This window comes from Varroa jacobsoni, unplaced genomic scaffold (assembly GCF_002532875.2).
Source record: "Varroa jacobsoni isolate VJ856 unplaced genomic scaffold, vjacob_1.0 scaffold_628, whole genome shotgun sequence".
Taxonomy (NCBI): domain Eukaryota; kingdom Metazoa; phylum Arthropoda; class Arachnida; order Mesostigmata; family Varroidae; genus Varroa; species Varroa jacobsoni.
The window spans coordinates 134,489-162,459 of record NW_019213530.1 but is presented as its reverse complement, the minus strand read 5'-3'; the positions used below and the strand labels follow the sequence as shown (position 1 = coordinate 162,459).

The window sequence follows — 27,971 nt, the reverse complement described above, 5'->3', positions numbered from 1 at the left end:
ACAAATTTCTTCTACATCTGAAAGCACGTTATCTTAGCGTGGCTTACAGATTTTCCAGGTGGTTACAACATGTGTCCGTGAAGACACGGCATCGGTTGGCGTTTCGTCAAGCAAAATAGTTTCTCTAAAGACGTTGCTGACGTTCAATCCAGGACTATCAAACGCATCGATAAAAATAAAGGTCACTTGTGATGTCTTTCGCCCGCCGTGGACCAGCTGCCCGTAGCCTAAGCTTAATCTAGGCAGCGATATAGAAGTGGCAAATCGTAAGCGGAGATTCTGTTCTTGGTTGGTCCGTGATCAGGACTGATACGCAAAAAAAAAGCGCTGCACTGTTCAGCCAGGTCCGTACGCGTGTAGGAAGTAGGCAACTGCGAGAGCCAGTCGGTCGAAATCGAATTTATTTTAGGACACAGACACGGCCAAGTAGCGAAACCTTCCTATATGTTTCTTTTCCAATATATTATTTTTTGAATTTTATCCGATTGATATTTAGGGTTTCGCAGCCAATTGTGATGTATTGTAAAAAAAATTGCGAGCTTTTTTTAAACATACGAATGTTCCTTGTGGCTGACCCGTACTGACCGTTTCGTATCTTGTTACATGCTAACGAACGTAAATTTACAGTAGATAAGATATACACAAGTATACAGTTATAAAAAACAGGCGGATGGCCAAGGAGTCGATTTACGGTTTAAATAGAATTCCTTTGAACAGACAACCTACAATTTTTGCACGATTATAATTTGAGGTTCCCGGCAACTGTAGCATAGCATAAAAAATTGTACGTCTTTTTTTAGATTTATAAGCGTCACTGCTAACAAACGATATGTAGGTACGAAGTATTGTTAGTACTTAAGCGTAATTGTTACGGTCGTGCAATAGATAACCTTACAGCCGTGCTAAACTTCCTCACGTGGTCCGTGCATGTTATGTTAAACCGCTGTCTGCTCCAGAGCGTGCTGCTTTCGAATCCGGTAGTCGACAAGAGATCGCGTGCACAAGACTTAAATACTACAGTATCATTTTTCCCAGTCAGCCTCTTTAATGACACAGGTGCGCCCACTTTAGGAGAGCTTAAAAGTAATGCAAAATTACGTGAGCCGTTTTTAGTTAGGCAAACAGAAATTCAATGTACGCAATATGTAAACTAGGAAGAACTACGGGTTTCGCCTCGCGCCCGTTTTGTCGTTGATTCATTTAATGGGTCTGCTTCGTTAATGTCACGCCCACTCTAACGTAGTTTGTGGTTCAAAAAGCTTTCCTGCTGCGGTTACCTGTTCGGCTTTTCTGTCACTTTATTCGATACTATAATTTCTCATTTTGTATCACTGAGCCGTCAATTTGGCGCAGTTAGTACTTCATCGTCGTAGTCGTTACTTCATCGTAATGATCGCATTACTCAGGAGAAGCTATTCTAAGTTCCCATAGAAATTACCTTGCTGCAAATAATCCATAATCACACTGCGTGAATCCTGTCGCCTGAAAAAATCATTCACGCAATTTTAAAATTGACAATATATTATTCCTTATTTGTTATTCGGCCAGCGGAACTATAGTAGCATAAACTAGTGCAATCACGCAGCACTAACTAATAACATTAACTCAAATTTCTAGACCGGAGTGTTCCGCCCATCTACTTGGAGAAAAGCTTGTGCTGTTTATTATATGCACGCATTTCTATAAATTATTGTGTTTGTTATTGATGATCAATAACATTATTCACTATGACTTTGTACCTGCCTTGGGCCGCGGTTGGCCGTAAGTACTTCTAATCCAGTAATTTTAACCATTTCCATCTATTGTATAAAGCCAAACTTGATTCTTCACAGTAAGTTCTTACGTATAAAGCTCCCTATTCCAGTCTACAATAGCCATCAAACATTTTCAGCAACACGAACAAAGTCAACTTACTGTGCTGCAAGTATGCAAAAAACACCAAGTTAATTATTTAGCTTTTTAGAAATGAGTTAACAAATAAATTTCTCTTACCTTATTTTTTTGGGCAGAGATACAATCTCGACGTACCTTTGCATAAATAATATATTTAAATCTGGATATTCGCGCCAAATATCTTCGACGTAACGAGAAATGAAGGTTAGAGAACGGCAGATGCTTGTTGCCGGGTTACGAGGCACAATGCGTGTATTTCACGGTTTTCCTATTCATGTGCAAAGAGATTTTAGAACCAGGGTTGAGAGATGGCCTAGATCAGGAGTCGACTAGGAAAAAGTAGGCTCTGATGAAACGCCTTTTCAAGAATACCGCGCAATTACATTTTCTGTATTTATTTAGATACATTTGTCAGTCAAAGAATGCATGATATAAATAAACGCCCTTTTTATGCTTTAACATAGATACTGCTGGCTCAAAAAAAAGCATTGAGAGTTCGGTTATGTGCCAACATGCCTCAGTGAGACCGACCCTCGTTTCTTTTGAACTGGCTGATCATTGGTCTCTATTTTTTTTACAACTCAAGCCGTTCAGTACGATTTTCGTAGCAATCTTTGTCAATCAGTTGATATTTTAAAATGGTCCAACCTAACCCGTATGAAACCTTTTTTCTGCTTTCTTCACGTGTTGACCCATATTTTCTCTAGCGGATCACCCAAATCGAGGACTGTCTTCCAGGCTTTTTCATAAAACACGAAGTCGTTGCTGCGAGTTGTACACTGACAGCCTGATTCTGAGAAGCCGTTGGCACCGCTTGTGCGTACTGGACTTCGTTTTAAACATAGGGCATCTTTCATTTTCGTTTTCCAGAACTTATTTACTTCAAAGTAGAGATTTCTTCTATATCTAAGAAGGCACAAATTCATTTTAGCGCGGATAACAGATCCTGTGGAACATTTTACCCACCTGTTTCTTAGGGCCATGTAAACATGAACAGTACACCTTTCAGGAAAAATACTTAGATAGTCCAACTTGATTTATATTGCTCAACCGATAAAAATAAAAAATTGGGATTTTCAAATATTTTTTTTTAAAACATATTGGTCCCATAAGTCCCGTTACGTCTCTTGGCACTTTGTCAAATATGGGAATTACTTAAAAGCGTCTCCTACTCCCAGTTCAAAGCATCTTTTACGAGGATTTAGATTCGATTATATGAATTATTTCCATGAAGCGCATCGTCCACAATAAAAGCTCACAAGTGAACTACTCGGCAGACCACCTGCCCGTACCCTGATTGATCTAGGCCTTGGCATGGAAGGGGCAGATCGCAAACGGAAAGCCTGTTCGTTTGACCTGTGGTCAGGTTTGATATAGAAGAAACCGATGCCCTTGTCAACACTACTCGCACATTTTAAGTGAGTGAGCAGTTGCAAGATCCAGCCAGTTGAAATTCGGCCAACCTTGCTAAGTAGTGGAGTTTTATAATATCACTTAGAATATTTATTTGCCGTGTTCCTTTCTTAATACACAGCTAGAAAAAAAAATAGGCTAGAAAAATTCTACTTACTCCTCGAGTACAATAAACCTATGATTTGCCAACTACAGATTTACACCTTAGCTCCTTGTCCATGGAACTCAAATGCAAGGATATCACAGTAGACAGCCTTATAACCCCACCAAACTTCCGCACGTAGATACGCGTGTGATATTAAACTGCTGTTGGCTCCAAAGCATGCAGGTGTCTTTCTACAGGTAGCCAGTCAGCTTTGGAGTTACTACAGGACACTGCTGTACAGCAAAGTAGTTCATGAGGCAATTACTTCCAACATAGGATAAGCGTATCGATGACTCGTGACTGCTTAGCCAATTATCAAATGATATAATAGAGATACGCAACCAATATAGGATTCTAACGTAACGTTCGTCGGAATCAACATATTATAACATTGTCTGACGTTTGCACTGACTGTGGTTGCGACATTATGTTGCAGGTTATCGGGGGTAACCTAATTAGCCCACTGCAATATTTAACATAAGTAAGGTCGAGGCTCTCCAAATGAGCAGTCAACAACAAAGTTTAAATACTACAATATTGCTTATCCTTATGTCTGCCCACCCTGTTTGATACAGGCGCGATTTTTTTAGTCTATAGACAATTAACGTTTACGTTGCGTAATTATCCTAATGACGTTACGTCTATCTCCTCTTAAATGAACAACATCCATTTCGACGTGTGACGCTCATCCGCTACGGAATATCTCTCATGTGCTTTGTACGGTTACGCCCGCTGAGCCTGGGCCCACGGAGACGTTTACGCGTAAACTATAGCACTGTGGTACTGCGCGGCTTCATATGTATTTTTATCAATAATTCAAGCACCATACGAGATTTTATAAAGTGTATGTTGGGCTTTGTCTAAACAAAACACTACATTAAATATATAGTTGCAGTTATTCTTGATGCTAATATTTTGTCAACCTGTCATTTTACATTGGTAACTCTACTACTTTGATGCTATTCTCTTATTTTCACGCTTTAGGCAATAATTACCCCGCCATGCTAACCTTGTTGTGGTGTTTTAACAATGCCGTCCTTGAGGTGTTTTAATAACCCGCAATCATAGTCAATATGTTGCCTCACTGCACGTACCCTTCGGCCTGAGACAAAATTTGAAAAGATTTATATAAATCGAAACTAATTTAATAGCACATGCTGATACGAAGCTTATCTCCAGTCTGGGATACAATCTTAGTCAAACCCCTGTTACAGTTCCTCCCACTTTTCCGTTAACGCGCCAATTTTTGCTTTTGACTTCCCGTGCATTGATTTCCCAACGTTTACTAAAATATGCTTTTAAATTCGAAAAAATTGAAAAACCATTATATGCTTTCTTTAGTAGTCGCATCGTACGTAGTACTCTGTAATTGTAACCTATTTACTCTGTTGCGTATTTCAATATAAACTCGTTATTTATTCTGGGTCTATCATCCCATTCTGCGGTTGCTGCTAATCCGTTACCGCACCCACATATACCCTGCTGTTGGAAAAAAATAGTTGATTTTACCTTAAAATAGACAATGTAGCCCAAACAAATTTAATCTGCTTGTAGGTGCAGAGTTCACCTCAAGCCACGCACACCGCGCGAATGCCAAAATTTACTTAATCCTACATATCCGATTTAAATTTAAAGTAGGTTGAGTTTTATGTCTAGTACCGCCGTTAGACATTGCTTCATCCACTTCAACATCCACCCCGTTGGAGCCCCCTTGTAGTCTCGATATTCAGTTACACTTGTTGCGTTTGACCTTTTTGATAAATCGGTTTCCCGTTTTCGCAGCAGCTTATAGATCTACAACAATTTAGAACGATAGACAGGCTACATTTGTCACTTGTTGTATGTAATATTCCTCTTTTGGTTAACATGTGGTACTAAATAGGTCGTCATTGGTAGTTTGCGGACATTAGCCACTGGAACATTTGCGTGTTTAATGTAAAATATTTTTTTCACTTATTAGCTATACTCTTTGCATCGATAAGTCCTTAGAATTATCTTCTCTTCGGTATAGCATGAAGGACTTGCCTCACTAGCCTACTGGCTAAATCTACCTAGGCTTTCTCCTACAGGCCTACAGAATTACATCATATAGTCATTCATTAAAGTAGCTCTTTCTGCATCTATTAATAGCAGATACGTACAGTTTCTGCTATTTTACAACCTTATGCAGTGATAAGTTTGCCAGCGCTGAAATTAGGAGTTCCACATTTGCTATTTCCATGTAACGAACACAGTTAATTAGCCATACCAAACTGTCTCCCTCAATTAAGGTCCTGGTTTTTGGACTGGCAACGCTCAACGTCGTAATGCAGCGGTATGTCCCGCCCGGCTTACAGCACTACGACGATTGTATCGTCCAGTTGTCTGGTCTTGAAAAGATTAATTGGCAATCTTGTTACGCTATGCTGATTGATTTTTATTTCAATCATTTCGAGGACCTTCCGTCCCGTCTAATGGGCATCGTTATTGGATATTCGGAGCGGCACAGAGTTTAGCAATACTACGATAGGCGAATGGACGAATCCCTGCTAAGGCAAAAAAACCCTATAAAGTTTGTCCTGTTATGCCGGATTACACCGTGACCCCCGGTTATAGTGAATATTTTTATCGACACCTTCCACTTTTGCTCAGTCTAAGCTCGCTTCCAAAGCAGTACGCATATAATCATGTTTTTGCTGTCACTCGAATCTCGTCATTTGTAATTACACGACCCAGAGATTCCGCCTCTTCTCAGAGTACGTTCATGAGTTCCTGAGCTACTTGATTACGGCTATGTATTTAGCCGAGACACAGGTTTCTCGGCGCAATTTTTGTCGTAAACCCTCTAGACTCAAAACAGCCTTTTAAACTCATCTGTGAACTTACGATAATTCGGAAACTTTCTAACATGATTTGTTTCCGTTTTTTACATATTTGTTGTGACAGCTCGTCCAGACTGAGAATCCTGTTGAAGATTTAGAACGAAATACTCTCAGCAATGTCCCATAGCTTGGTCCCGGAAAGACTTCTATTGACACTCAACTTCCTTCTAAACATATGACACCTTTGGCTACTGTATTTTCGTTTTCCAATAACAAACTCCCTCTGAGGGAGCGCTGAAGTAGAGAAAACGCGTTTGAGTGCTCCGAAATATTGTCTTCGGATAGTGGTCAGGTATATGAGATCGCCTCGTTTACACTCCGGTTCTATCAATACCTGTTTGATAGTGTACACCTATGGACATTACGTCCACATCAGCGCCATTCAAAGGTACCATATCTCAAAACCGCATGAGTCCTAAAGGCGAAAGTGTAGTGTTGAAAAGCAAAATGGTTAATGTGAAATGAAAAATGGTTAACGTGACCTTCATGCTATAATCATTGCTTTACGTTTCAGTCGTATTACTGTGATGATGTTTTTCTATCTTCCAAAAAAATGTCAAAATGGACTTTAACATGCCGCGGGAAAAAAGAACTCGTTTTTATTTTGACGTAAAGTTATGTCCAGCGATGTCAGGATAACATTATTTCATCATATTATAAATATTCGCCCTGGTGCAATAATAACGCCAAAAGGAAACGATGAAAAATAGATAGCCACCATTAATATCTTTGGAAAGTTAGTTTCAATATATTTTATATATTTTTAATATATATATATAAATCATGTAGAAAGATGAAGGTTCATAAAACTCGCAAATTACTCCATAGTTTCAATTTCATACGCTTTATGTAATTAAACGATTTGTAACCATATAGGTTGTTAAAAATTAATCATATTTAATTTTTAATATAGATCCATAGGCATCGTGCATGTATTATACGAGGTATCTGTATGACGTTGATTGTCTAGGTCCTTGTATTTACGGGCTGGCTAAGTGATCTGTAATAAAACTGGGATATGTAACTTTGAAGAATTCACAAATGCCCTTTCGTTAGATTCGTAGTATCCTTAAGTTACGAACATAAATTAATAAAGCTCTATGAAATATGAATTTTTTTTATTATATAACGACTTCTATTCGTTAGTTTCCGTTGGCCGTCGATTTTAGCTGACGCTGGGCAAAATGAGACTCTTGCTTTCACCATCTTTAACGCCTACACACATGTCCTACATGCTTCAGTTTTCGTGAGCTGAAAGCTTTCTATATATTCTTGATGAACATCGGGATACCTGTCAGCGTATACACCTAAAACGGCTACCGCGTGGGGGTCAATACGTATTTAAAAAATGTTGGCTTCACTCTCTTTAAGCGGAGCAGGTTTCGTTTTTTCCTTTCCCAAGAAAATTGGAATTCCATATATGGCCATCAGTTCAATTTTCAGGTTAATCAACCGGTCTGCTGATACCTTTTACGGATCTTCCTTTCCTCTGTACGATCAATGAAAGACCATCCCATTGTTGTTGCCGTATGGTCAGAGTATGTAATCAGTTTGACAATTTTCTGGCTCATTCCATTCAGAAACGAGTCACTGCTAGCAAATCTTGTTCCCCTTCTGAACTTCGCGGCCCCTGTGTTGTTAATTTGATGTCTAAGTTCGATACCAACGTCCAGGGTTTTCAGTGCGAAGGACGCGGCAGGAAGCTCTGTTCCAAAATAGCTGTCGCAAATAGTTAACTTGTTGTTTGATATAATAATCGCTCCCCTTCGCGAGGTAGGGTTACTCATTATCACAATACTGTATCACTGCAAAAGCTCTGCTGCAAGCACAACATGTGTATCGTCGAAAACAAGAAATTCTATCGATGTATTGCTTATACAGGATAATTCAGCTGTTTGAAACGGGCTGGACAAGTAGTAAGGAATATTTATCTTGTGTTGCCAAATGTAATATGTGCCATTGTCCTGTACAGAAAACCAAGCTAACTTCTACAAAAAGGTCAAATAGGCATTATGTATTCCATATACATTAGATCTGCCTTGTAAAGTGCTTTTCATTACTAGCGACTTCATATCCGTTTGCTGATCAGTGGCCTAGATGGCAGCACTCTGCACCCTTCGTTTTTTGAACAGGCTGCACGCAAGCAGCCGACTTCATACGTGGTCAAGCAATTTGATTTTCCCGCCTCTTTTGTAAACATCGTCATTATTTTCTGACCATTCTATATAACCTATGCTTAAACTTATATATACACCTTTAAGTGAACTTAAATTCTAACCTTTTACCTAACAAATTAATGAACAATTCATCCATTTGAATTAACCTTGCATAATATTTTTCAGCATTTCAGTTAATAACATCAACTCTACCACAGCAATGAGAAAATGGATAAGGAATATATATATATATATAGCTTCTTTCTTGATTACTAAAAATTAATCAAATGAATTATATTGTAATTAGTAGTAATTAAATGAAACATCTTTATAGCAAAATTGTGCGTGAACTCCGACGCGCAACATCCGCCGAGATAATTTGTTTGAACGAAGGTTCAATAGAATCGTTCACAGTGATTACTTTTAAAGATCACGCAAGATACTTGCGCTATCTAAAGCCACTTGATATAGCAACTGATTTTTGTTTAATTAATGTTTCTCAAAATTTAGCCAGCTAAAAGAAAAATGGAGCTTGTTCCAAACTAGGGCTACAGAGTACACTAGTCTTTGTCTAGTGTATACTCTATGATCGTTCAAAACATTCGTACACCTATTGCTGCTAGTAACCAGCCGCTGGTCTTAAGGCAAAGTGTTACTCGAAATTATATGCCAGCTTTTTTCCGTGTATAAATTTTTTGAAATGCGCATACTGTTTCGTTAGTGCGTAAATAATGACACTTTTTCCTCGTTTTGCATTTTCCTTACCCTATCTATTATCTGTGTACCTCCGTACACTGCATAGTGCTCTCTGTGCTCTGTATTCCCATTGAGGAGTTTTTTACGGAATTTAATCTAAACATTCTAAACTGTTTACCTGCCTGACCTAGCCTCTAGCCAAGACGCTGAAAAGGTTGCCGAAACAGATCGAGAGATCTGTGCTGTGTATAGCGAGTGCTTGAGAGGATAGTAAGCTTCGAACAAACGGCTATTGTCAAACAGCTTGAAGGTACGAAAGTTTATTCAAAATTAGAAGTCTCGACAGGCTGGATGAAGTGCTCAAGTAAATACGATTTGTTATCATCTCCCAGCATCTCGTTTGGCAACGCGCAACCTTCATGGCAAGATTGTGCATAAAATGATTACAGATGGCGGAACTTGATGTCTCCACGGCGACATAAAAGAGAGAGGGATAAGTGGTTTTGAAAGACATGTTCAAACTCAGAGTAAAATAAGATTTATATCCAAAAACGACCTAATTCGCGTGAGGCGAAACTGGAAGGATTTTCTACTAGAAAACATATGAGTAGAATAAAAGGGTCAAAAATATCTGCATTTAGCCCGAATGTATCGAGTGAGCACAGCTATTTAACAGAACAGGTTCTATAGGCAAAGTGAAGCCCATTTTACAGATAGCGACACAAAATCGTATCCGGCAAACGCCGTTTAAATTGCCCAATGCGTGCTTGACTCGAGGTCCTTTTACAAGCTTCTCATTTTACGCTCTGAAGCTCGTCTAAATTAAGTTAGTAACAGCGGGAAGGACTGGCTGGACCAGTTTTTCAGCACTCACAACACAGAAATTCTCTACTGAGAATACTTAAATGGGTTATTTTGTCTTTTAAAAAAGACCAAATGCTTGTATACTTACCTAATAGAATCGTATCGTTTGATACAACAGTGCGTTACTTATCTCAACCATCTACCTGAGTGATATTACATAATGCTCATCAAGTACTGCGTAGCTATTTTGGGCATTGACAATTGGCAGTGAACAGTATGCCCAAGACGACCTTTATTAATCTTGCTATATCTAGCAGCGGTGGGAACACTTCAGTTGTTGTTAACTAGAGGGGTAAAATTGACTTTATCGTGATTAAGGTTCTTTTAAAAAAACTTAATATTAATTATAGATGAATGCTTGCTACATTAAAAAGAATTTATAGACCACATATGTCTGTATTCTTTTACATTTTTTGAGATGTGTATTTATTGAGGCTAACATACAACGATCGCTTACACAAAGGTACGCCCGTGTAAAAGTAGACATTCATTTCCGTTTTCGTCACATCGAACTCTAGTCAATACGAAGGCCCTAGTAGAACAGGCCACAAATCGAATAGAACTAACGTTAACACAATCTTAGATTGTAAACACTCTATATGTGAAAGAATCATTAAAAGTGTATCCCATTCTTTTAGATAATTTAGTTGTTTATTTATTTTATTTAAGCAGATTTAATCTCCACATAAAAAATACATAAAGTAATTTCAGCACAATTCAGAAATTGCGTATGATGTTTATGGTATCTGCTTCTGGAGACAGTATGAACATAAACATCGACCTTCAGGAAAAACCGGTTTCAGGTGATCTGGCTTACTTCATATTATTGTCAACAGACAAAAAGCAATTTTCTTATTTTTATTTAAAAAAAAAGTGTTTAAAGCAGCAAAGTAGGCCCACTTCACCTTACCGTTGCTCGCCGATCGAAGAAATCTTTTAAAAGCGTAATCAGCGTTTAATTCAAAGCTCTTTGTGGAGAAAGTTCACATCCAGCCATATCGATTACTTCCGTGAAGCGAAGTGTCGGCAAAAAAGTTAGCTGATGAGGCGTTTCGTCCCACTGTAGACAGCTGTTCATAATCTGAATGAAGTAGATCATCGCGTGAAAGGGGGCAGATCTGTGGCCAGGATCGATGTTTTTTGGGCAGACCGGTACGTCTCTAGTGAGAGAGCGACAAGAGCGTATCGATTTTGCTCTACCGAATGCTAGTTTTCATTATGTTTTTTCGAGTTAAAAATTGTATGTATGCAGTTAGGAACGATAGGTTCATGGTTAGGAAAATATCGACTTATTGTTCAAGCAGGATTTGTTCTAACAATAAACCTATGCTTTCCTAACCGTAGGCTTACACCTTACCGTGCAGTTCTGCAATAATTTAAACGCGAGCGTGTTACGATAAAATGCCTTAGAACTTCACCGAACCTTTCCACGCAACTCGCGCGTATTGTGTTAACCTTTTGTTGGTTACAGAGCATGCGGTCATCTTCTCAGCCACGTCGAACTTCAGAGCAGAGATATAGAAACCGTTCCACTTATCCCGTTGCTCCAGGCATCGCATTCTTTGCCCGGATCGTTCTATTGCAACGTTGCTATATTGTTTCTGTTATCATCTCATCAGCCTACTCTAAAGTGAATGGATTTGTTTTTGCATACAATTTGCAGATGCATTATGCAGACCAGACATCACTGAATTGTGTTTCTTCCGATACTGTGGGACTCTCACCCACTAAACCCTGGACCCCTATATCAGCTTGGGTCATGGTTCGGGATATGTTTGATATTACTTCGAAAAGTTTTTAACTGCTAAACTGTAGCTGTCCAATTGTTTCGTAGCAAATATTCTGAGGCCGTTAATTGCGTTAATCCGTCGCAGCCATTCAACTGCAGTGATTGTATTTGATCAATCTATTACGTTGCCTCTGTAACCCCGAGGACTAATCCAGTTGGCCAGCTGAACTAATGGGTATCCCAATAAGATGTTCCGGTGATCGAAATACCGGAGTGTTCAATATAAACCGCAAAGCTAACTATCAGTTTAGAGCGTTATTCGATCCAGACTCTGGTCTATGGCTTTTCCTGCTCGACCGCCCGTCCGCCCAGGCGTTTTTCACAGCACGACTCGACAAAGTTTGCAGAAACGGTCGCTAAAAAAAGCTGCTGAGTAAAGATTAACATTGCCCACTAACGGATAAGGAAAAGAACCTGTTTAAAGAATCCGTCTATTCTATCTATATACGGCTGAGAGCGAAAAACTGTGTCCCTCATGTTTCATTTACGTAGACTAAACGGATCCGGGGCTCCGCCAGCGTGGCTAGCCTATCTAACTAATCTGATGTGATTGTTTCATTTGATCAATTCTATACAGTTAGCTTATCAGCCTATTCTGATATTTCTACTTGAACTTCTAGTTATATTGTAAAAGTAATCCTCATTTTCTGCTTTAGCCCTCACGAGCTTTGTTACTGGTTGATTCATCACACCTGACCTGTTGAATTCATATTAGGCCTAACGTATACTATGCCCGGATATGCACCGATATCCATTCTGTTGTTACATTCAGCCTTCAATTATTCTATTAGCCGATTCAAATATCGAGGAACTTGGCCGGCAGTCTAATGTATGCTATGGCATAACTGTAGATCCACACTTATATAGTTTATTTCGCTGTAACTCTGCTTAGAAATTGATTGAAATAATTAAGTTATTTGTTTATGGCAACTCTGTCTATTGTAAAATTATTATCAGTTTTTTTAGCTATTCTCGAATTGTCCTGTTTTTGTCTTCCACTGATTAAATACTCCGCTTTATTGACATTGTTGCCCTGATAGCATAATCCCATGTTTCTATTGGACAACCTTTTTTTATTTTATTATAACACTTGCTCCGCATTCACTTCGTTTAGTTTAAGTAACGGCATTCACTAATGTCACACCCAGCCAAACATATGCATAGTTTGGGTAATATTATCCTCTCTAATTATTTCGATAGCCCATTAGAATGATAATTAAGCTTATTTTGTATTGTATACCGCACTTAACTTTACATGAACTATTGCTAATTTCAACCTGGCACGCTTATAGGTATTCGGCGTCACCTCTCCAGAGACGTCGTCGTACTAGTTCCGTCTTTCCTTTGTAGTTTTCCCTTGTAATTATACTTCATTAGATCAATTAATTTTTGATTCTGTATCGGTGCGTCCGTTATCTTGATGCAGTTATTCTATTGTTCTGTTGTCAAAGCTCAATTTCTTTTTTAACTATTTTTTTAAGCATCACTTCCAGCTAAGTCATCCAATAGTACTATGGGTCGGTAAAAGGGTGTAACAGGTATCTACCGGATCATCTGATCGCAGTAATCTCTCGAGTTCTCTGCTCAGCCTAACGCGTTTGTTCTCACACGATGGACACCCTCTTGTGTCTCCTGCAAATTCGACATTTGCAGGGCGTTCGCATCGACATGCTTGACAGTCCTACAAAGCTTCAGTCTTGCTATGGATTTTGCAACGGAAAATCCTTTGGCCAAAATGGTTTCTATTAGTCAGTTTTCTCGTAACTGACAAACATGTATGTTCTCGTGGGCAATGATTCACTGAGTGCCGCTTACCCGAGATCGCCTCCATGGTCCTCACCAGTTAGAATGTTTTGCACTTGACGAGCGTGTGCAAAGCATCGCCTTTATCGACGGTTATACAATCAACCCAGCTTGCAGGAAATGCGTTATTTATTCTATGACGAAGCTCCCGAAGATCGGCATATTTGGTAAACAATTGGACCAGATGGTGCGTAAGTTTTTTATCCGGTCTCGTAGTGCAGCCGCAAATATTTTCTATAGTATAAAGCACCTTGACGCCAAAACAACCGTCTGGGACCTCCACTTATTTATCTTGACAAAATTAAGGCCTAGTCGCCACCCTCTAGTCCTTAATTTTCCACTTTTTTCCTCTCCCAAGCGATGTATGTCAGACATACGGTAGCTGTTTTAGTTGCCATCTTTAGGCGGGGATTCCGCGCATGGTATGGCTAGGTGAACACCTTAGTAAAGTCTCTCTTGTCCTACTAATCGGAGCTGAATACTCAAGTCTATTTTTCGTCTAGTGAACAGAATTGGATCGGCTCTGGCTGGGGCGAAACTACTGTCGCTCATCCAAATTGAAATCTCCGTAGGTGTAATGTTAGCTTGCGTAATGTATTTCATTAAGTTTACTTCGGCCGGCAAGTTTTCCAGGCCAAACACTTCATTGTAGACAATACCAAATGAGTTGACCCAAGATAGATCCTTGTACAACGTAAGCAATCATGAAGAATAATGTACCCTTCATGCAGCTGATTTTGCTATTTTTTCATTTACTCGAAGACCACAGGTGCAAGTCATACTAGAACGTTTCCCTTCTTCAACTTGTTTAGAACTGCCTTCCATTGCAGATCGTTGAAAGTACCTTTTTATGTCCAGCAAAATCATTAGGAACAAATAAGGTCAGTCATTCCTATCTTTGACAAGGCATTTGAATTGTTGACCAGGATGTACGTTTTTTTCTAACGTCATACTGCACGCTTGAGAGGAGTCCGTGATCTTTGGCAAGGTGTTCCGATCATGTTTCTAACATCGCCACAAACCTTTAGCCAAAGGGATAGGTCGGTTAAAAGAAGCTTGGGGAGGCTTGCTTTGGGAAGGAAGACTACTTCACCCTTCTTTCATTGTTTCGGAAATATGCCTTCTCGCGTCCAGACAAAAGCTTTTGCAATCAGTTTTTGGGTACTTCCATTCCGTAATACAGTTCAGTAGTACCCGGTTGCATACCGTACATTCCCAAGGCTTTTCCCAGCTTCATGTGCTTACCTGACATAACGACCTTGTCAACGATAGCCTCTGAAATTTTGTTTTCGGTAGACAGGACGTATCTCGCGTTCAGCCCTATCGAAATCTACCGAACAGGGAATAAGTTTCCGGTCGCGACCTTTTTGCTTCAAGTAAAATCGCCTTAGGAGTTTTACTTTGGATCTTTTCACCTACAAACATCTTTATTTGGGTACAAATCCGAGAGTTTTCATTCAGTCATACTGTTGAATATCCCCCTTTTCGTTACACTGGTCTTTCGCTTGTATTCAATGATCAGCATCTTTATTTTCCAAGTGTCCGCATCAGTTCTCTGCTTCTTTTAGATAACTCCACGCTCTCGAGTACTCTCTTCTGGCATCAGCGATATTCTGGGTCCACCAGTACCTCTCTGCACCACTATAATCCATCGAAACTCGTTACCTGGCAGAAACAACCGCGGCTTACTAGTAGAATGCCCACTAACCTTGTCACCTTTTTGCGGTAAGTTCGTTCACATACTGCGTATATCCTGTATATATATATATAAAAATAGTTGACCGCGACCTTAAACCTATTAATATGCCCCCGAAGAAATTTTGCATTTCTTCTTAATTGGTCATGCACGCAATGTCAGCCTAAGGCCTTACCTAAACCAAACCCCTTAGGCCGTTAATCAGTACTTCCGCTCGATCATCTCAGTAATAATACTCAGTGAATTCTGAAAATGTTTTCGTTTTTTCATTGTACTCAACCCCTGCCAGTTCTAGTAGTATCGTAGACGGTTATATGCAAATAGATATATATGAAGAAGATAGCTACATTCAATAAATACATCATATTAATGCCGCTATGAGAGGTTAACGAAACAGTGTCTTTAACCGGCGGAAGTGAGCAAGTAGGTAGCATTTGGCTTCTAACTTTGTATCGTACTAATCTTGAAGTGCCAGTAAAAGTGTAATTCCTAAATAATGTATTTAGAATGTCAAAAGATGATTTTGTTTCTTGGTTTATCTCGAATGCTTAGGAACAAAGTCACAGATTGTTACGAAAAAATTGCGTTTATTCGCGGCACAGATCTTATGTGTAAAAAACCTTTCTTTGTAGTGTCAGGCAGTGCCATCTCGTGGCCAAATAAGAAACTAACTGCGTTGAATATACAGCTTTTAAGTCTCATAATTTGGCTTTCCAGAAAGACTCTACAAACGAATCTAATGAAAAATAAATCATGCGTAGAAAGTGGAAAAGTACAGAAATGAGATATGCTAAACGTGAGAATAAAACCGTAGTTTAAGGTTGCCGGAACTACCCATTGCGGCGTCTGTTATCTAGATGATACAGAGCAATCATACAATGGTAGTTCGTGAATTTTGGGAACTGAAACATTTTTGTCTATAGTTAAAGGCTTGATTTACCGAGTCGATAGTAAATATCGACAGACAGTACTTAGCTAAATTCTAAGTAAAATAGATCACTTCTTCGTGATATTTGCTTCAAGGAACACCATTGCTCTAAAGATTATATTGACTAAATAATTTCATAGGGACCATGGTTGGCAGGACGTGTCTGTTGACGTTTTAAGCTTATCACTCAATCAAGGTGGGTTATGTCGCCGATTTGTCGACACTTCTGATCGACGGAAATGGTCGAGACCCTTGCGACTCACCAAGTACGTCCTCGCCATCGCAGCCGCCTATCGAGGTGCGTTTTATGCGCTACCGTGAGCTCCCGTCTATAAAGCCACTTGTTTGGATCTTCGACATCTACCAGATGCCTGCAAATATCTTTCATCTCCAGAATGGGCTATTTTGCTTTTTACAAGTTGCACCTTTTATTTACACATTTCATGTTTGTTATTTGACACAAGCTTCAAACCAAATCGCGCTTCCTTTCTGAGAAAGCAATCGCACAAAAAGCGTGTCTGCTCTTACTTTGAACATTACCTTTTTACTCCATTCGCTACGCTCGAAAGGCTAATTATAGATTGCACAAACAGCGTATTCAATGCTGCGGATCCGCCTAAGACATTACTACGGAGACTTTTTTTACAAGAAGGTTTCGGACAGATAGAAGCCTTGGGGCCGGATCTGGTGCACCGTAGGGCGTTGAATTTTTATGCAAAACTTGTGTGTAAGTTGGTGTATTGCTGTCGTGAATAGCCCACGACTCGTTAAAGTTGTGCTGAATCCGTTTCAAACTTGTTGATCATACTCGTTGGTTATAACAGAACCAATCAACACTAATTCAAAGTAAATAATTCCCCTAGCTTCCATCAAACGCACGAAGCTAGAACACAAAGGACCCGACAGACAAGATAAAGTCTTTCTTCTGCAAGGCAATGCCATATTTCATGTGAAAAATTGTTGTCACCTCGCACACTTCGGATTGCGGCTACTTCCCATCACAGGCGGATCAAATTGACAGAAGGCCGAACTAATGATCAAAATAACCTATAAGCTTATCTAAAACTCACATTTGAAAAAGTTTACCACGCCAAGAAGACTATCGGTGACTGAAGGTCACCTATAGCCTTCAAAACTATATTCAAAATAAACTTTACCTAAAAACAATTGACCTAAACACAAATAAGACAAAACACAAAAATTACGAATAAGAAAAATTCGACTTGATTCCTAGCCAATGCAGGCCAAATGCTGTGCCAACGACAGGTTATTGACAGCCTTAGTCCTGATAACCAACTAATCTTTCAATTACCCGGTGCAAACGACAGAATGAATCGTAAAAGAAATGTCTCCATCATCAACAGCAGGCCACGATTGAATTCATTACTTCGAATTATAATGGGCAACGACGAAATTTTTACTCGTGTCATGAAGTACTTGACTAGAATTTTTCTAGAAAGGGAAATGTTTCCCGCAGAAATTCGAAGATATCTCTAGCAACACCGATACACACAAGGGGTAAGTAATATAGCAAAGACAACTCGAGGCCTATAGCTCTGAGTAATATAGTAAACTCTAAGTCTAGTTAGTTTAACTTTTTTGAAAAAAACATTTATGGCAAGAACAATATGGAGAATATGAATATCATTAACATTACCCATTAAGATGCAGTAGTTAAGATTCGAAAATTCCTAACTAGTAAAGAAGGTCAATATAGAGAAGAAGCTTTTTTCTTCGATCTAAACCAAGAGTTAATCGAGATAGGTTGACAAACAAACAAACCTTTATTTATATAATAACTGAAAACTGACATTTTGCCTTATTGAGGTATTAGTCTCACTACTACTACTACTACTCAAAGTGAATAAACTAATGTGAAAGCTAAGGTATTATAGATCAGCCGAAAACCACGTGCGGAAAACAGCCTGGGTACTAAATGTTAAATATGTGTCAGAACAACTATAGTTAATGAAGACGATAACGATACCTTACATCCCAGGACACTATTCTATCTACCAGGCTCGTGTAACACTAAATCAGCTGCACATATCTGACACTTCAAAACAACTTGAAACATCGGAAATATACTAAAAAATTAGAAATCTAGAACTATCATCTTATATAGACTGAGAAAGATAGCCAACATAAATCTGCGGAGGGGTATATACTCGACCGTCATACGCTTCCATATTGAATATATGGGGTTCTTTTATATGAGGTGAACTTTTTTCGTCTAACAGCTAAGCCTACGATGACATTTAAAAGAAAAAATCGCCCCGGGATACTTAGAAACGGCACCCAATACATTGGCTAAGAGAAATTTGCCCCACTTTGATAATACACTGGATGTATGTACTCAGCCACAATACAACTCAGCAACAGCTCAACTTAAACATACGGACAAAAGTATGTGATCAAAAATTCCTTCGGCCATCAATAAACAACGCTTATTATATTAAAAGCATAAAGTGTCAAATTGTCAATATATAAAAAAAACATGCAGACATTGTCGGTAACCGGCCCAAAAATGAAAGTCAACGTATTTTACTGCAATACATACGCCGAGGTTCTGCAAACAGCTGTCTGTACAAACAATTTCACCTTGAAAAATCACTATGCATTTATATAAAACAAAAGGTTTTGATTGTGTACATTTATATATATCTTTCAAAAGATCGGCGACTTGCAAACGATCATTGTGTCAACGTAAACTATGTATTTAAATAGGGAATTGTTAGCGGTATACGCACGCTACATATACTACTGAGTACCGTGTTTCGATAGCATGTACATATACGTATATAAACGTATATAAATTACTTCCTGTATACGTCCGTAAGGAACGTTTGCAATTACGCTATTTGTGTTGGACGGTGATACTTAGATTCTCCTTAGATTATCTCGATACGGTATTTTCATGTTAGCTAAGACACTGTCTGAATGGCTGGCCGTAAATGCGGTAGGGTTTGTGACAAACGGTTTACTTCTATTCGATTCAAAACTAACCTTATTACTCGAAGTATTCATTTTAGCTTAGCTCTTATCGAGCTTAGCCCTTAAGTAATTTCACAGTTAAGGGAACAGAGAGTTCACACAAGTGAGATCTGAATGTAGTTCGGATCCGTTTCCACCGAATAAGGCAGCGAGCTCTCGCGGTCGCTAAATGGCTTCCGATAACGCTTGCGATTTCAGGTTAGCTAAACACTGGCGCGTCCTAATCAACGTATCGATTCATGTAATAATATATATCTACCTCTTACTGATGATAACCTGCCTATCAATGCACCTTTACCTGCGGTGGAAAAAGCTATGAACTCTGCTAGAGATAGTTCGGTTTGTCCTTATGTACTCACGACATGACCGTTGCATCTATCCCAGTGGGGTTCTAATAGACGGTCACTATGCCTCTTAAAAATAGTTGCTTATCTTAGCAAAACAATATTAGAATCATGCGAAGTGTTCGGCATCGGCCATGTCGAAAACAATACATTTTGATTGTATACTGCCCACGATCAGAAACCATTCGCGAACGTGCTACACACTAAAATTAGCTAATGGCTATTTTGCTTCGTGTAGGATTTATTGACATCATGCATTTCCATGTCAACCTGCTCTTAAGGATCTTTTTTTATCCATTGGGTCTGTCAGTACGCTTCCGGCTTGAAGTTCACGTGCTCTCTAGTGGCGATCACGCTTAAAACTACTGCCATTTGTGTCTACGCTACTTATGACACTGAAAATTGCTACGCATCGAATGTTAGTGACGTTCCGTTGTGGACCGACAAAATCAGAGAATCGTTCCAGATATTCGGCCGGACAAACACTGATTGGCTACTGATAGCGGTACAAAGGGAAAGAACATTTTAATTGTAAATGACAAAGTACGTTCGTCTTAGTTATTTCGGCTGATTTTACCATTCGTAATCTTAAACAAGTTCCTGCCGAGTATTTTTTTCCTACGCCTATAAAAGCACTGCATGTTCCCTGTCGAATTCCTACGAGAATGGATTTGTTCCTGACTACTTTAGTCACACGTGTCCGCAAGATGACTGCCAAGTTCTCAATGGATGGTAACTCATGAGTTTATTTATAGCTTGTTAAGTTTAGGAAAAGATCGTAATCACTCACTTAGCGTCAACACGGCTTTTTTTATTCTGGCTAACTTAACTTTGTGGGACATAAAGCAGCGGCAACATCATCTGTCATACTGATCCAAAAGTCGGCATTACTTCAAAATTTTCGCAGAAAAATTCGACTGCATCTATTTTGACCTGTGCACAGTTTTAGAATTATTCACACAGAGTTATTCACGTCAAAGTCATTAAAGTGGGCGTTAATCTGCGTTCCACCGACTAGATGAAGAACTGTCTGCTAGAGCGAAATCTTCATGTTAAAATTAATAGTACTTTCAATTTTAAAAGAATATCCCCTTCGATTTAGTGCCTTTGTTCTTGATATAAAGATACTGTTTTAGCCCAGATAGTTTTACGCCGGTGATATTATGCCATATGGAATTTTTGGCAGTGGTCGCTCATTACTGCGGCCGACGGTAAATGCAGTGTTCGTGCAGTGTGACGATAGGATCAGGGTCATTTCTGCTCAAAAGTGCATTGTTATATACTACGACAAATAATCTACAAATAAGAACATTTTAAATTATACGACCACTGCTGCAGCGAGATTGCTGAAAGATATGGAAATAATAGTTATTATTATATTACTTAATTGCCTTTAATTTTTATATTCATTTACTGATTAACTCTGTAGTTAGGTGTGTTTTTAAAAAAAACTGTATTGAATAATTGTATAAAAACAAGTATACATACATAGTACATAGGCTCTAAGATAGTTTCGTTGCTTTCAGATCTCGATATTCTGCAAGTTCATATTAGGAGACCCACTGGCATTACTATACCGCACCTATATATATCTATACCTATTTAGCCTATACCTAAAGTGCACTCTAAGAAAAACCGTACCATGTTTTCTAGTTCGTTATGATAGATGAAGTCAAATGATATCTGTTGTGTCATTGCAGAAGTAAGAGAAACCATTGATAATGTTTGATGACAAATGATAATAATTATTTGAATGATCTGCTTGCGTTATTATAATAAAGGGGCTTCAATTTGATCTGATGCTTAACTTCGCCTACCACCAACTAATCCGAATTTATTTTCTTGTTCTTTCTGATTAGGTGCAGGTGTTCACCATCCTCTTGCTATTCGTGATATCTATATCAGAACGTATCTTCGACCGGAAAACAGTACTCAGTGAGATGCACAAAGTCCTCAACTTGAATTTCATGCGTTCTAACATCGTCGAAGCCCCCCCTTTATAGAAATTAATCAATGAACCAAGAAGTCATATTCATGAGCCTTGAGAGATTTTGCTCGACTACTTTGGAACAAGAATCAATAAATCAGATGAGAGACACTACTTTCTGCCTCATTACTAAAAACATAATAATTAAACAAGTAATATCCTAGTTTGCAATACTAGAATAGCTCAATCTTGATACCAATGGTTTCGCGCGATGACTGAATAGCAGCGACTACGCCAAGATAGGTAATTCACTTACGAAGTTCGTTCGATTGTGCGACGAAAGTCCATTGCGAACTCAACTGAAGTGAATTGAAAAAAGTAGCTGTTTTTGAAAATTACAGGTTTAAGCGAGGCATATTTTTCTTGGCATTTTGTCTATCTAAAAATTACCTTGAATCTCTCGGATTTACCATTTAGGAGAAATTACTTTGTTTCAACACTTCTAAGGGGTTATCCATCTCAGTGTTTTAAAACAGATACCTACCAAAGCTACCCATGTCTACGATGTACGTTACGATAGCTGGGAACTACTATATTTGTTTCTAACTTCTTCGTGGCTCTTAAATGCACAGTTAACGTATCGTCAGCCAGTCGTTTTTCGGCGAACCATTTTCACACGAAGGCTCTGAAGTTCCTAACAGGATCCCAGATTTACAAGGGATTTCAATACAGACCTAATTCACGAGATCGAGTTTATGGTTCCTGTTAACAGAAAGTGTATCTAATATTTATGGTTATCAATAATCGCGATAGATATTTACTCGTATACGACCGATTGGTGTTTATATGTTTTCTCTACCCTTTATTATAGCTGGATATTATTGCCAGGGCAAATAATTTTCTCAAAATGAAGAAAACCATTTATTTGTTTTTGTTATGCCTTAGGTAAGGACGCAAGGATGAAGGTTCACTTCCACTTCCGATACATCCCAAACTCTAGGCAATACAGTGCTAACATTTTCTATCTATTCCAATTACAGAACTAATGTCGACAGAAGCTTAGACCGCAAATACGCTATGTGAACCAACTTGTGAAGTTGCTTTTATTGCCTATTAATCTTAAAAAGAAAGGTAAATTTGATGTCTGTATCACTAGATACCTAAATCAATTTTGGCACGATCCAGAAGTCATGTAGGCTGTTTGCGGTACGTATAGTTCAAATAACAGGAATAAACATAAATAGTAAACGCCGTTAGAAAATATATGATTTAAATAATCTAAATTGCCATTACATGAAAGAATAATGTTTACGCACATATTGAGAAACATATTGAACAGATGCATCCTCGGCAAACAAAGAAGTTCCTCTGAAGGCGTCACTAACGTTTAGTACAAGGGTCTTTTCGGAGAGGATTTAAATCTGGCCCTATAGATTATTTCCGTCTAGCGCATCGTCGAAAATAAAGGTTCGTTGATGAGGTATCTCGTCCTCCCTTATGCCAGCTGTGCGTAACTTAGGCTTGCAATTTAGGTCACATTATGAAAGAGGCCAGATCATAAACGGAAATGCTATTGGTTTGGTTTGTGATCTGGGCTGATACGCAAAAGCTCAGTGCACTTTTCGGAAACCCGTACATCTAAATCACAAAGTTGGTCAGTTCATATCGCTTTGATTTTACTGTATAGAAAGCGCTAAGTAGTGATGTTTTATTTTGTACAGTGGTAACAAGTGATACTATGATATTATTTTAAATTCCGCGCCATTCAGATCGATCGTTCCTCTTTAAGTCGTAGGTAACTTGTAGCAAAGTGTGGGCTTCCTTACTGGCAATAAATCGGTATTACCTACTAACTTGTTCTATTGGACGACGGCAAAAGTAAACATATAGTAGGTAAGATATAAGCTTACAGTCACAAAATTAAATTCATGGTTAGAAAAAAATTAGTTTATTTTTCAAGTATTATTGAATATATGTATCTTGCTGTCCTGCTTTAATAATCCACTGTTGAAACTTCCCAGTAATCTCGCTACTTGGTTTCACTTAGCCTATTCGCACCGTTCTATAGCAATTAATATGTTGTGATACTGGATGTATGCGACTACAGAGGAGGTGACTAATCTTGACCTCAAAATTGCCAATATATTCTTGAACAGCCTGCACTCTACCCCCTTAATCCTTTGTATATCGTCCGATATAATGTGTTTTACCGTTCTTTTTATTTCTCTAATATAGATTTTTTTTCCGGTGCTTCGGGTTTTAGGGTTTGTTCTGCAGAGTTTTTTTCTCATTAAGAAAAATGGCCTTTTATTTATGTGGTGAGACTTGCAGGCGGTGTTCCTACATCCAGTTTTGGACCGAAGCAAGCGCAAGATTAGCGATTGTCTGAAGGTGGAGCTCCTTACAGGCTTCTATCAGCAGTGTTAAGTTGTTGTCACATGCAACCATTAGGTCGGCTATAAAGTTTTTACGGATTTTCTACTAAACAGAAAACGCCATATTTTTCGCTGCTATGATAATAAGTTATTATGCTATATGTCTCCTTTATTGTTTATGATTTCCTTCCATTTTTTCACCAAGTGATGTAGGCTGTCTCGCCAGAAGGTAACGGATTTCGTCTCAAAAAAGTTTTCCAACTACGTGTTAAGCTTTTAATCCGTGTCGAACATAAGGCCACGAAAATGATTGCCCAGTCAATACAAAATGTGATGCTCCGCTAACGCATGGAAAATATCGAGAGTGCAAGAGGGTCCCCCATTCAGGAGGGCATCTTTGATACTTTTCGTGTGTAATTTTGCGTTATCACGAACCAGGATAGCTCGACTTCGTCTGTCGGATCGCTCTGCTTGACTAGCCTGGTTGACGTGACACAATTGAGTCAAACAAATGTGTTGATCAGTTATCTAATTCGTAGATAATTCCCAGTGAATTAGACCCTTGTAGTCTCCCCGAACGCAAAGTATAATACTTTTTGGATGGATATTTGGTTGGAGCTATTCTTTGGATCTATCTAAAGCCATCCACTGCTATCTTTGGTTCTTGTTGACGTAGAGACACTATCTCTGATCAACGAAGATAAGTTTGTGCAAAAATCTGGCCTTATAGCCGCGTGACGCCCGACACCGAGCGTCATGCAAAATTAAACCGTAATCCCTTGTTAAATTAAATTGTTTATAAAATACCCAAGTTTCAAGTCTCTATGTTAACCCAAGACGTTCGGCTAGAACGAGTGGCACTTTTTAGGTCCCAAATACTGTTTTCAAACTTAACAAGTTACTCTTGACCAGTCCCTTCAATACTAGCCTAACATCGTACATAAGGCACGTGTCTCAGGCTGTCTCGGTAGTATTTTGGTCTCGACAAAACGCATAACACAGAAGGTGTCCGAAATGCATTAGTCGCATTATCCCCTTACAATGGCACCGTACATCTATTAGAATGCTCCAGTGCCTCCTCTATTTCTTCCGTCCCAACTTTCCAATTTTAGTACTGGGAAAATATCCAATATAAATCAATATAAACTTTACCGCACCTATATAGAATAAACGTCCAACGGCTTTTTGAGACATTACCTAACTTCCGCCCGAGCCCCTAAACTCAGACATAATGATTTGTCATTATGTTGACGTGATCGACAAAAGCCTGCCCGGCTTTTGCTTGACCCGCGGTCGTGCTGGTGATGCCACATTAGCTCGTTCGTCACGATCCATAAGCCATGTTTTAGGTGAACGGATTGAGACAAAGGGCTTTCGACGGTATTTTCATGTCGTAAAAATGAAAAATAGTTTACTAAAAAGCGTGTATCGTGTTCTATATTACGGACAAAAAAGGAAAAGTACTAAAGGTGATTAAGTAATTCAATAAAAAACCTTGATAAGACAGTGACACGAGTGCATAGAATGCTGTGGAAATTACTTCGAAGTAATCACCGGGATTCTAACGATTAACGTTTATGTAGTTCGTACAGAAGCAAATGATTTCTTTTTTTTTGCCTACTTTTTGATACTTTCCTAATAGAGTAATAAGTAACCCCGCTCTTATTGCGTTCTTGCCACTCGGTGAAACATTTTCCTAATAATCATGGTATGTTATAGCGCTATTCTTATTTTCCCATTGCATTTAATCCGTGCTCCAATTCTCACATCGACATACTTAAAAATTCTCTAAAACAAATATATATATATATATATATATATAATATATGCAAAATTTAAACTTAGCGAAAGCAATTTTTCATATAGCTGAAAACCGAAATTAAGCGCAACAATTATAAAGTCTCTAGAAACAAATTTTGTGTCATGCCACTTTTGACATTGAAGTATAAGCGAAAACGTACCCCATAATTGATGAATGAAAGGAACTCGCCGTTGATTATTGTTAGTTATTAATCTTCCTTGCTAAAAAACATTTTGCTTTTCAAGGCTTGCCTGTACCGCTTGGCCAATAGATGGACGCTTCTACTAATAAAGGCGCCATAGATAAACCTATCTTGTCAATGTGAGGGCAGTTGACTGCATTCCGGATTTCTTAGAATTTTCTGAAGCATCGAAGCCACATAGACACTTTGTCCAGCTCTTTATCTCTTAACAACTTCTACAATATACGGCGCGTGAATTGGGGTTTTCTTCATGCTTTATTTTTAGGACGACACCTAAAGAAAAACAAGTATTTCGAAGAATTTTTATATGTGCACGAGGTGCCATTGCTGACGGTCATGTTATTCAACATAACCGCCATTTATTGCGGTTAGAGCTTCAATTAGAATCCTAAACCGTTCAATAGCGCTCCATATATAACAATCCGAAATCTGATCTATTCAGTGGCCTAAATACACTCGTTTCACAATACGCTCGTATTGTTACGCAGATAATCCGCCTGTAAGGACCAGTGCACCCTCTTGTTGAGAGACATATGCTTTTCCTTTAGATGTCTCAGATATCCACTGCTGCACAGTAGTTCGTAAAATACACAGATACGTTTCTTTAGTGATGCGATCGTTTCTCCGGAAGAAATATGGTAGCATGACGCCTCCATCGCTAGATATTACATTCAGAACAAAACAACAAGCATATCCCAAGCGGGCTAATGATGGTTTTTGCGGTTCATTTTTGCACCAGTAGAAAAAATCTCTCGTAGGCGACCTGCTGTTTCATTGTTGAGACAAGACCGGTCTAATCTCTCGGTTTAATTGTTCTAAGAGTGCGCCTCTTCTGATCTCTACGACATGACGCGTGTACCTGAAATTTTTGCAGACAATCGGTGACATCGTTCACGTCACTAACGTTTTGATCAAAACAACTGAGTAATTTGAAATGTTCTTTTGGACGGCAGCGATTAACTTTAAAGTCGGCGCTGTTCTTTCGCTGTCTTAGATTTTGCCTTGTGCTGAGGTTTACCTCTGCTTTCTCTGCAGCCGCTTATTCACTTGCGACGCGGTGAATTGTTGACTTCGAGTGACCCCAGAAGCTCATCATTTCTATGAGGATTCGTCGAACGCATAGAGATTGGATAACAGCTGATCCTTACTCAAATTCCAAAAACAACGCATCATTGTTTAGGCTACATGAGCCGTTTAACCAAGAAAAAATCGTCTGGTACTAGGAGTAACGGATGCATTCCCACTATGAAAACAGTCCACTAAAGTTTGTTCTAATTTAGGCGCTGTACCCAGCACATTGTCGTTTTCATGACTCACTTTAACAACTTGAGTCGAAATCATAGGCTAGATTCATTATGTCATTGTGGAACAAATGTCTCGTTACGAAAAAAGTTTTCTTTCCGGTAGCGATCTCATGCAAAGATACACTTTTTTATCACCGTATAACCAAATGTTCAAATAGAAAGCAGTGTTTCAAACGTGTAGATAATATGTGTAGTAAATTGATGAAATTATTCATTGTCTCTTCTGGTAAATAGGCGATGCAAAATATTCATCCATTTATAGTTTGTGGATGTCCGACATAAGACGTTTGTATATTTAAATAAGGTTTTGGCTTGTCGAGTTGATAAGGAATATGGATTTGTAACGTCTCACAGCTTTTCGGGCACGTTTTAGAATGACACAGATTTACATAAATGAGTTTCCTCAAAATACCCTTATTTAGCCGTTCAGAATATGTCCCAACTTGTTTACATCACTACTTTAAGGAACACTTTGACTAACTTTATAGGTATCCTGGTTGTCCAAGCAAATTGACTGTACTGTCAAATCATCACGTGTTGCATCATTGTGGAGAATGAATTGGCGGATCTCCTTATCGATGAAAACAGCCGCGACCCTCGATTTGTTGGATATCTTTTTTTTTGACTCACCTAAGTACAGCCTGGCCTATATCGAGCCGCGTTTTATGCATTACCGCAGGCCCATACATATAAAGCCACCTGTTCGAATCTTCAACGTCTTTTATATACTTACAAACATCTTTGTTTCGTACAGAATGAACTATCTTGCTTACAAAGTAA

General features: G+C 38.8%; 2 long non-coding RNA genes across 2 annotated transcripts; one reads left to right on the top strand and one right to left on the bottom strand.

Moving 5' to 3' along the window:
• Nucleotides 1–384: 384 nt before the first annotated feature.
• On the bottom strand, nt 385–27,015 carry LOC147753238 (uncharacterized). Its single transcript, XR_015311823.1, has 4 exons — nt 26,906–27,015; nt 25,846–26,746; nt 2,029–2,161; nt 385–1,482 (listed from the first exon to the last, which is right to left on the bottom strand). It is a non-coding gene; the product is annotated as an uncharacterized LOC147753238 (long non-coding RNA).
• Nucleotides 20,134–21,683, top strand: LOC111262121 (uncharacterized). Its single transcript, XR_002681407.1, has 2 exons — nt 20,134–20,314; nt 21,442–21,683. It is a non-coding gene; the product is annotated as an uncharacterized LOC111262121 (long non-coding RNA).
• Nucleotides 27,016–27,971: the final 956 nt, after the last annotated feature.